This window comes from Pipra filicauda, unplaced genomic scaffold, assembly GCF_003945595.2.
Source record: "Pipra filicauda isolate LSUMZ 115617 unplaced genomic scaffold, ASM394559v2 scaffold649_size186993_pilon, whole genome shotgun sequence".
NCBI lineage: Eukaryota > Metazoa > Chordata > Aves > Passeriformes > Pipridae > Pipra > Pipra filicauda.
Genome location: NW_024104808.1, coordinates 166,679 through 176,850, shown reverse-complemented (window position 1 = coordinate 176,850; position 10,172 = coordinate 166,679). Strand labels below are relative to the sequence as shown.

General features: G+C 54.0%; 1 pseudogene; it reads right to left on the bottom strand.

Annotated features, from left to right (window-relative positions):
- Positions 1-6,277: 6,277 nt before the first annotated feature.
- On the bottom strand, positions 6,278-7,251 carry LOC120324677 (annotated as a pseudogene).
- Between the last annotated feature and the right edge of the window lie 2,921 nt (positions 7,252-10,172).

Below are 10,172 nucleotides of genomic sequence, written 5' to 3'. Positions count from 1 at the left end.
AGGTAATGCTGAGGGTGCTAAAACACTGACTGTGCAAACATTCCTGATAGACCTTTATGCACTTTGTAACCTCAAGCCCCAACAATCCCCAAAAGTGCTGCCCCTCCCATGGAAAGGAATCCACTGCTCTAATTCCAAACCAGAAAAAGCCCAAACCCAGAACTCCAGACTCTTATTTGTCCTCCAATGCCCACCCCATTCCCAAACCTGTATTACCAGTATGAAAAGCCAAGTTTTAATCCTGATCCAGCCTAAAAAGCTCTTCCCCTAATCATGAACCAGACACTGCCAGCAGAACCACAAACCTCCCAAAGTTCTGCCTAATCCCCACCCTGAGCTCTGAACCCCAAGCCCTGACCATTCAGCACCCCCACAGCCCTTGGGAGCAGGGCAAGGACCTGGAGGGCCCAGAGCAGGCCCAGGGGGTTGGCAGAGGAATGGGAGGTGACCTGGATCTGCTCAGCTCTGCAGTGACCCCCAGGAGAAGGGCCTGGGCTCTGGCAGGGATGTCCTGTGGCACAGGGGCTCAGGATCCAAGTTCAGAAGGCCAAGTGCACATGGCAACAGCCAGAGCTGGTGCAGAGCCATCAGGGAGGGTCTGGAAATGCTGCTGGGAGGGGGTGGGAAAGCAGGAGGGGTGTGTGCAGCCTGCAAGGCCAGAGCAGCAGCAGGGCCAGGGCAGGACAGCCTGCAGGCGAGATGGCCAAGGGCTCTGGCAGGGCTGCAAGGCCCAAAGGCACCCAGGCCTTTGTCCCCTTGCCTCTGGCAGCTGCCTCTGCCACTCAGGCCACCACAAGCCACTTTCCTGGCAGGTTCTGCCCTTGGGTTCTGCCTCGCCCCTCCCTCAGGAGCCTGGCAGGGGTTGCCCAGTTTTGGGCCTTTGTTGTTGCTCCCCCTCCCATCCCAGTGCCCCCAAACAGCCCTGAGCCAGCCGGGAGGGACAGGATCTGCTGGGCCAGGGCCTGGGGCTCAGCCCTTGGCCTTTGTGCTCCACAAAACCAAGGCAGGCTTTGCTCAGCATTGCAGGGGCCTGCCCAGAGCCTTTGTCTGCCTGCACTCCTGGCCTCCAAGGAGCTGCTCCAAGGGGTCCCTGGGGAGGCTTTGGCAGTGCCTGCCCTCAGTGGGGCCCAGCAATGCTTCAAGGCACTTGGACTTTGGCTTCTGACTTCTTCAGCAGCTGCTTCAATCTTCTCTCAGTACCTCAGGATCATGGGCTGGGCTGCAAACACACCGTGGGGCTCATTAAAATGCAGAAATCCCTCAGGATCTCTTTGTCTTCCTTTAATTGTCTTCAAGGCAATTTCAAAACAAGTCTTCAAAGTTTGTACTTTTTTTTTTTAATTGAAAGATGGACATTTTTTAGTTCAGAGAAGAGGTGATAGAGGTGTTCTCCAAGTGATCTTGATGCTGAGTGTCTCCTCAGGAGATCCACACTGACCCTGGATGATCAACCTTGCTCCTCACCCCCCAACCTCCCCAGTTCTGACATGGCCCATCTTGGACTGACAGTTGATGCAGCTCCAATCACGCTGTGGGACCCATTAAAACACTGACAAACAAATTATTTTTCTTTATTTAATTGTCTGCAAGATGTCAAAACCTAATTGGAGTTGTTTTGTAGTTTAGCTAAGGAGGAAGATTTTAAAGTGGAAGTCACGAAAAATATATATATTTTTATGAAAGGGAATGATTTACACAGAGCCTTGGGTTGCAAGAAGGTCAGGGTGCAAAAGAGTTTAATAGCACTTAATCATTGACCAATTGAGCAGTTTTCAAGTGATTCATTAGCATTTGCTACAATTTTAACAGTGACTGAATTATAGATTCACAACAACAGCCTTCACACCACAGTCAATTCACACCCACACCCAGGCAGAGATGTGTGGACACATCAATAGCTGGGTGCAGAATGGTCTCTCTCCCAAATTCTCCTTGTTGTCAGGGAAACACTCCCAAAAATCCCTTTGTTTCCCAACAGACAAGGATCCCAGCTGGAGGAGTGTTTGTTGAGGGGGATCAGAATTGTCCTGGGCACCAGCGAGGGTCTTTGAAGTGTCACAAACTGGAGGGTTCCCGAGCTGGGAGAGGCTGCCAGAGGTGTCCCACTGAGAGGGAGGTGCTGGGGAGCTGCCAGGGCCTCCCTCAGCCCCGCTGGTTGTGGGCTCCCAAGGGGACTGGCTTTAGTGATCTGCTGAATTTCCATCCTGGTGTCAGGAATGACTGGAGTTTCCAAACTATTTGGGAATTGCATCCAGACTCTTCCATTTGGGCTGTGATACAGGCAGGGAATTTTCCAAGATTTTCAGGGGATGACTCATTATCCTGTGTTTCCCAACTATTCCACTTTGGGTTGTTCCCACCTGTATCATCCAGGAGCACCTGGTCCAGTCCAGGGACACTTCACCACACCCCTGGTCCAGTCCAGGGGCTCTTCATTGCTCAACTGGTTTGGTCAAGACTTGTCAGGAGCTCCTGAGATCATCAACCAGGCCTGAGGAGAATGGGAGGAGGATGCACCACCAGAGAGGCTTCTAAGGAAGATGTGGAAAAACATTTTGTAGGGCCTAGATATGGTGTGATAGGACAAATGATTTTAAACTGAAAAATGGCAGGTTTGAAGTAGATATAACCAAGAAGTTTTTACAGTGAGGGTGGTGAAACACTGGCACAGATGCCAAGAGAGGTGATGCCTCATCCCTGGAAACATTCAAGGGCAGCTTGGATGGGGCTCTGAGCAATGTGATCTAGTTGTGGATGTTTCTGCTTATTGCAGAGGGTTGGACTTGATGAATGTCAAAGATCCCTTCCTACCAAAACTCTTCCATCATTCTACTGGAGCCAAGGCTGACACAGGTTTCAGACCCAGCTGAGCATCCCCTTTGATGGCCCAGCTGGCAGCTCTGCTTAAAAGCTGCTGCAAAGAACCTCCAGACCTAAAGGAGCTTTTGTGCTGGGCTCAGCTGTGGCTTTTGGCTGCCAGGTGCCCATCAAGGTTCTCTCTCACTCCTCCTTCTCCACTCCCCTTGGTGCCTGCAGGGTTGTTTCTCCCCCGTTTCTCTCCCTCCTCTCTGGGTTACAGCACCCTGGATTTTATCCTTTGTCCAAATGGTTATCATAGAGGTGCCTCTGGAACTGCTTTTTGGCTCAGCTTTGGGCACTGGCTGGTCCATTTTGGAGCCACCTGAAACTGGCTCTCTCTGACACAGAGTCAACTCCTGATCTCCTCTTCCCTAAGGGAAACCTGCAGCCCCCTCCCTGCTACCAAACCTGATCCACAGGGTCATTCAAGTGCCCAGGAATACAGGAGGTCATTGATCCCATTATTCCTCAGGCTGGTTAAACAAGACTTTGTCCTCTTCCTGTCCCTGACTGCAGGTTCTTTGTGTCAGAGCAGAGCTGTGCTGGACCTCAGCTGTGCTTTGCTCCAGAGCCTGCTGGGGTGGGGGCAGATGGCAATGGAACAGTTGGGTTGGACTGGATGGTCTTTGTGGGTCCCTTCCAACTCAGCTTATTCTGTCATTCTGTGTTTGTTTGGGTTTGGTTTGGTTGTGTTTGGTCTTTTTGCCCCCCTTTTGAATTGCTTTTCCTCTGACCCATGAGTTTTTTCTTCATTGTCTTGGGCCTTGCTGGGCACCTGATGGCAGGACAAGTTTATCCAACTCAGTCATCTTGACCACATTTTTTGTACAAGTCACCATTAACTAGAGGAGGTTTCTCACAGACTCGCTGCAACTTGGCATCACCCACAAAGGAGTGGAAAGTGCATTTCATCCCATCACCCAGAGACATAATAAAGATGTTCTATAGGAATGGCCAAGGGCTGGTCTCTGATGGATGTCACCTGGGAGTTGCTGCCAAGAAGAATTTGTGCCATGACTTTTGACCCTCATCAGTCATTCAACTTCCCACTCACCACGTTTCACTTCTCCAGTCCAGCTCTCACAGGTCTACCTCTAAGAAGACCACAGGAGACCATGTCAAAGGCCTTGAAACAGTCTGGGCACACAACATCCCTTTCTTTTCCCTCCCACAGGGGTTCTGCCATCCCTTCCTTGTCCTTCCCATGCCTGGGAATGGCTGCAGGAGGACTTGCCCTATCCCCTTCCCTGCTGAGCCTGAGCAGTCTGGAACTCTGCCAACCCTCCTTGCTGCTCTGTTTGCAGACTGGTTCCATGTCTGCCTTTGCCAAGGCCCCAGGAAGCTCTGGGATGGCTCTGGCTTTTCCAAGGGTTTGGGAGAGGTCTCCCAGTGACACTGCCCAGCCTTCTCAATATTCCTGACACCAAAAACCTTTTCTATTATCCCACAGTTTCAGTTCAGTGTACAGGACACCACACACATTCTCATGGTTCTTCAAAATTAGAAGGGATTTCACTATAGAGGTCAACTGGTGGAACAGCCCAGTCTGTCTGGCCCCACAGCAGTGCCCAGCCCAGGGTGCTGCAGAGCTCTGGGCACTCCCCCCACAGCCCCAGCCCCTCTGAAGGGCACAGCAGCTCCTGGGGCACAGAGAGGAGTCTCAGCATCCCCATCAGCTCAGGGGCTGGACACTCAGCATGGCAGGAGGAAATGGGGGTCAGGGAAACTGCAGGAGCCCTGGTGTCACCTCCAGGAGATGCCCAGCACAGCCTGACTGTGCCCCTCAGTGCCAGCCCCTCTGCCCAGCCCAGCCCAGAGTCCTGGCCCAGGGACAGAGCAGCCTGTCCCCAGGGGGGCTGCAGAAAGAGGTTTCTCTGTGTCAGGGATTCCTCTCTGCAGGCCCAGAAATGCTGCCTTGCTCTTCTCCAGGGACATCCCTTTGCCCAGGTCAGTGTGTCCAGGCTGCCTTGGCCAGTTGCAGATCCCAGCCTGGGATCCCTGCAGGGCCCTGAGCTGGAGGTGCTGCTCTGCACAGGGAGGGGCTGTGGCACCCTGGGCTGACCCTGCACTGGCCATGCTGGTCAGGGTGGGGAGCAGACCCAGCAGGATGGGGATCACTCCTCTCCACCCTCTGCCATAGTCCTGGGAGGCTCAGTAGCCAAGAACAAGGCTGGGCAGGACCATGGGCTGTTTTCAATGGCACAAAGGGCAGGGCAGGGCTCCACTCCATCCAACCTGTGAGCTGGAGAGTTCTTCAGGACACCCTCCTGGAAAGCCCACCCCTGGCTCTGGTACAGCCCCCCCTGAACTGGGGAGGCACAAGGGGAGTTCACTGCAGGTGAGACAAGTCACTGGCCAGAGTCCTTTCTCTGTTCCTGCTGCGTCCCCTGGGGTTGCAGAACTCTCCTTTACCAGTTCACAGGCAGATTTAGGACTTGATCTCTGGTGACTCCACCCTGGGCAGGATTCTGCTCCAGGGCTCCATTCCCTGCTGACTGGATGGGACGGGCTGTCCCTGCAGATCCTCTGTGCTCTCCTGCACTTCCTGAGTTCCTACAGACAAGTCCTCACCTGCCATCAGAGCCCTCACAAGCTGCAGAGCCCCAGGCAGGTGACTTGGAGACCATTTGCCACTGGCCACCAGCACAGAACATCTGACCCAGCCCTCAGTCCCTCAAGTACCCCAGTGAGTCGCTTCTCTCACTGCAGGGACCGAATGGGGAAACAAGCAAAGCAATGAGACTTTGCAGAGTCTATTCCTTGGCCTTGTTCTTTACACCAACCTTTCAAAAAGAACAAAGTCTTCAGGAACTGCCCAGAGGGATCCCCTTTCCTGATGGAAATGATGTCAAGGAGCCCAGCTCTGTCCCAGCAGTGCCCAGGGCCTGTCCCTGCCCACGGTCACAGGACTGACACACAGCAGGGACTGAGCTGCCAGAGCACTCAGGCCTTGGGCAAGGAGCAGAAAGGAGAGGGAGGCAGTGGGAAAAGAGCATCTCTGAAAAGGCCAAGAGCTGCTGCTCCCTGGCAGTGCTCCTGTACCAGGACTCTTTACCCCTTCTCCTCTGCACACAGGCACTGAGCTCCAGTTTTAGGGAAGTTGTTGAAGGGAGAATCAGGAAAAAAGAATTCAAGTCCTTTATTCTACTCAGAGATATTGATTCCTCATGTACAGAATAACAAAGGCAGGATGTTTGACAAAGAAGTTGCTGCAGGAAATTTTGTTTGTTTAAATGCCCACAAAGAATGATTCCTCATTTACACAACTGTGGGTCAAAACAAAGAGGTAGAAAGTGAATTAGGTATGGAATGAAGAATAAATTTATGTGTTAACAATATTAAAAGAGGAAATAATATAAGAAAACTCACCCACCACAACTCTCAAAAGTTTTAGAAGGTAGGCTGGGCCAGTAAAGGGTTACACAGTGAGTGTGGTGCAGAAGAAAAGAGGCAGGTTATTGCTCCTGAAAAGCATCCAGTCATCATTTTCCTCAGGGCATCCTTGAGCTCCTGGTTTCTCAGGCTGTAGATGAGGGGGTTCAGGCTTGGAGGAACCACTGAGTACAGAACTGACACCAACAGATCCAGGGATGGGGAGGAGATGGAGGGGGACTTCAGGTAGGCAAAGAATGAGGTGCTGACAAACAGGGAGAGCACAGCCAGGTGAGGGAGGCAAGTGGAAAAGGTTTTGTGCCTTCCCTGCTGAGAGGGGATCCTCAGCACAGCCCTGAAGATCTGCACATAGGAGAAAACAATGAAAACAAAACAACCAAATGCTAAACAGGTACTAATGACAGTGAGCCCAATTTCCCTGCGGTAGCCTGAGTGTGAGCAGGAGAGCTTGAGGATGTGTGGGAGTTCACAGAAGAACTGGTCCAGGGCATTGCCCTGGCACAGGGGCAGGGAAAATGTATTGGCTGTGTGCAGCAGAGCATTGAGAAAGCCAGTGGCCCAGGCAGCTGCTGCCATGTGGGCACAAGCTCTGCTGCCCAGGAGGGTCCCGTAGTGCAGGGGTTTGCAGATGGCAACGTAGCGGTCGTAGCACATGATGGTGAGGAGGGAAAACTCTGCTGACATGAAGAAGAAAAAGAAAAAGAGCTGTGCAGCACATCCTGTGTAGGAGATGGTTGTGGTGCCCCAGAGGGAATTGTGCATGGCTTTGGGGACAGTGGTGCAGATGCAGCCCAGGTCTGTGAGGGAGAGGTTGAGCAGGAAGAAGCCCATGGGGGTGTGCAGGTGGTGGTCCCAGGCTACAGCGCTGAGGATGAGGCCGTTGGCCAGGAGGGCAGCCAGGGAGATGGCCAGGAAGAGCCAGAAGTGCAGGAGCTGCAGCTCCCTCCTGTCTGCGAATGCCAGGAGGAGGAACTGGGTGAGGGAGCTGCTGTTGGACATTTGCTGTTTCTTAGCATAGTGTCTGTTCAAAAAAGGAAAGGACAGGGAACAGTTAAGACATACCTCTGTGAAAGAGCAATTCCATTTTTTAAAAGAAATCGATGTGTCAAATGTCACCAAATGCACTGCCAAGGAGTCAGGTTTGCTCTGCTGCAGTGGGACATGGAACTTCTTTGGTAGAGCTCTCATACAAGGAATGTCAGATGTAACAGACCTTGAGTACAAAAGTTCCATCTCTACTGAAATGACTCAGAAGAGCTGGGGCTGCAGAGCAGAAGCTTAGTCTGTCCTTAGAATAATTGTACCTGTGTTTTCCATTTTTACCATCACACCTGGAAGATTCTTTTCTATTGCGGGAATCCTCATTTCTATGGCCCAGCACACAGTGCCCAGCAGAGCTGCAGGGAAGGGCCCCCAGAGCTGCCTGAATGCCCCCTCCCCCAGGCCTTGGGGGCACTTGCCCCCCACTCCCTGCCCAGGGCTCTGCTGCCTGGAGCTGTCCCTGCCAGCAGCTGCGTCCCTGGGCCCAGGGCTGAGAAAGTGACACTGATGCTGTCTATAAGACAGTTTTAATGTCTGACACTCTCAGGTTCAATTCCCTTCTAATCCAACAGAGTTCAAGTTTCAGTGTCTCCTCCTGTGCTCAGAGATTCATTTCCCTGTCACAGTCAGCACCCAGACAACCCAGAGTATAACACTGAAAGAACTGGTTCATTCTCTTTAAGGTACCCCCTGTCTGTCTGTGCCTCTTGCAAATACCTTCTGGGAAATTTCCTGCTTTGATCTGGAGCTGTGACCAGCCCTCATCCCTGCAGCCCATTGTGGAGATCAGAAGGACTCTGCCCTGCTCTGCCCTCCCAGGAGTTGTTCCTTCCCCACAGCCCTTCTCCCCCAGCCCCGTGGCAGCTCCTTGGCCGGGCTGAGAGCTGACCCTGGCAGGCAGCAGAGTCCCTGCCCCAGCACACAGAGCCCTGGGGGCAGGACCCTGCTCTGCCCCACAGCCCTGGGCACCCCTGGCTGCACCCCCACCTTCCCACCCCACAGCCAGCCCTGGCACAGGGAACCTTCTTGTCCTGGGCCTCTGAGGGGGCAGCAGCAAGTCCTGCTCTGCAGCAGCTTCTCCTGCTGCACCCCAGCAAATCCAGCAGAGCCATCCTGACAGCTCCTGCCACTGCTGCCATTTGGCAGCTGGGAGAGGCACTTGCAGGAACTCACCTGCACTGCTCTGCAGCCACAGCCTGACCCTGGCAAAGGGCTGGCAAGGTTCCTGCCCTGAGCAGCTCTGCCCTGTCCTCCCAGCCCAGGATCCCTTGAACCTCCTGCTCCCTTCTCCTCTCTGCCCTTGCTGCCTGCAGCTCCTGCCCTGCTCTGCCATATGGCCACTTCCCCTGCACTGCAGCAACTGGGAGAGTCCTGCTGAAAGATCCTAGAAGCTGTGGGATGTGCCAGCTTTAGGAGATGCCTCCAGGAAGGCAAGCTGAACTTTCCTACAGCCAGAGAATTCTTCCTTCAAATCCTGGGAAGGTTTCTCCCATAAGTGAGAGCTCAGTCACCTCCCAGCCCAGGCTGCCTCTCATCTCTCTGCCTTCTCTCCTGTGCCCTGGGTGCTGCAGGCAGTGCCCTCAGCCCTGCTGGGCTGTGCAGAGGAGCTGCTCACCAGCAGAGCTGTCTCTTTGAAGCTCTTCTTGCTTGCCAGGAGCTCCCTGTGTGCCAGGAGCCCAGCCCAGCTCAGCAGCACAGCAACAGCCCCAGGCAGCCCTTGCTCTGCCTCTCTGGGCTCCCTCCAGCTGTCCCTGGGGCTCCTGGGGAACCTGCTGGCACACAGCTGAAGGAAATAATGATGTTCCTTCTCTCAGCTGGGCACAGACACTTCTTTCAGCAGGGTCATTTCTCCAAACACACACAGAGTTAAGTCCAAGAGTCCCCTTTTCCTGTCCCATCATTAGACAGGAAACCCAGACAGTGCCCAGGAGGGATCTCCTTCACCTGCACTGAGGGAAGGGACTCAGCTGAGTCAACAGAGGTGTCTCCTTGTGGCTCTGCAGACCTGGGGCCACAAGGACACTCAGCTCCCTCCACAACCCCCATGGGCTGGGATTCCTCCTGCCCCACTTCAGTGGGCCCAAAACAGGCCCCTGCAGGTGACTCCTTGTCCCAGCTCCCATGGCAATGAATGAAGACCAAAGCCAGGAGTGACCTGCTGGGACACAAAGCCCTGGTTCCTCCTGAGGGGCCAGAGGTGACCGAGATTCCTGCTGGGAACTGCAGGCTCCAATGGAGCAGTTCCTAGGGACAGGGCAACAGCTGTGGGATCTTCTTGGAGGCTGCTGGGACATTGCTTTGGCCAACTTCAGTGGCAGAAGGGGCCCACAGGTAGGACAGGGGAACCTGTCACTGTTCCTTCTGTCCAGGGCAGCCCCTAGAGGTGTTCAGGTGACCAAATGGAGTCAGGTGGCACAGGGAGAGAGGTCTCTCTCCTGTTCTTTATCAGGGTATTTTCTACATGTCCTCAGAGTACAATGGCAGTTGTCTCCTGAACATTCTTTCACTGCTGAACCTCATTCAGGGCAGCAGAGCCTGGATTGAACAGCCAAAGAGGGGCCTGTAGTGCCAGGGGAGGTGCCAGGGCTCTGCAGCACAAGTGCAGCAGCTGCCATGGACAGCACAGGGCCTGTGCAGGAAGCCCGTCCCCATTCCCAGCAGTTGTGGGACAGGCACCCCCCAGGGCTTCTCAGACACATTGGGGGCCTTTGGGGCAGGGAGTGAATCCCAGCCCTGCAGGGACACAAAGGCTGTCCCTTCTCTGCCCAGCCAAGGCCGGGCCAGGCACGAGTCCAAATCCCATCAGCCCAGGCTGTCCACACTTGTTCCCTCCCTCTGCTGGCTCTTCTCTCCCCCAGCATTTCAGCAGCATGTGCTGA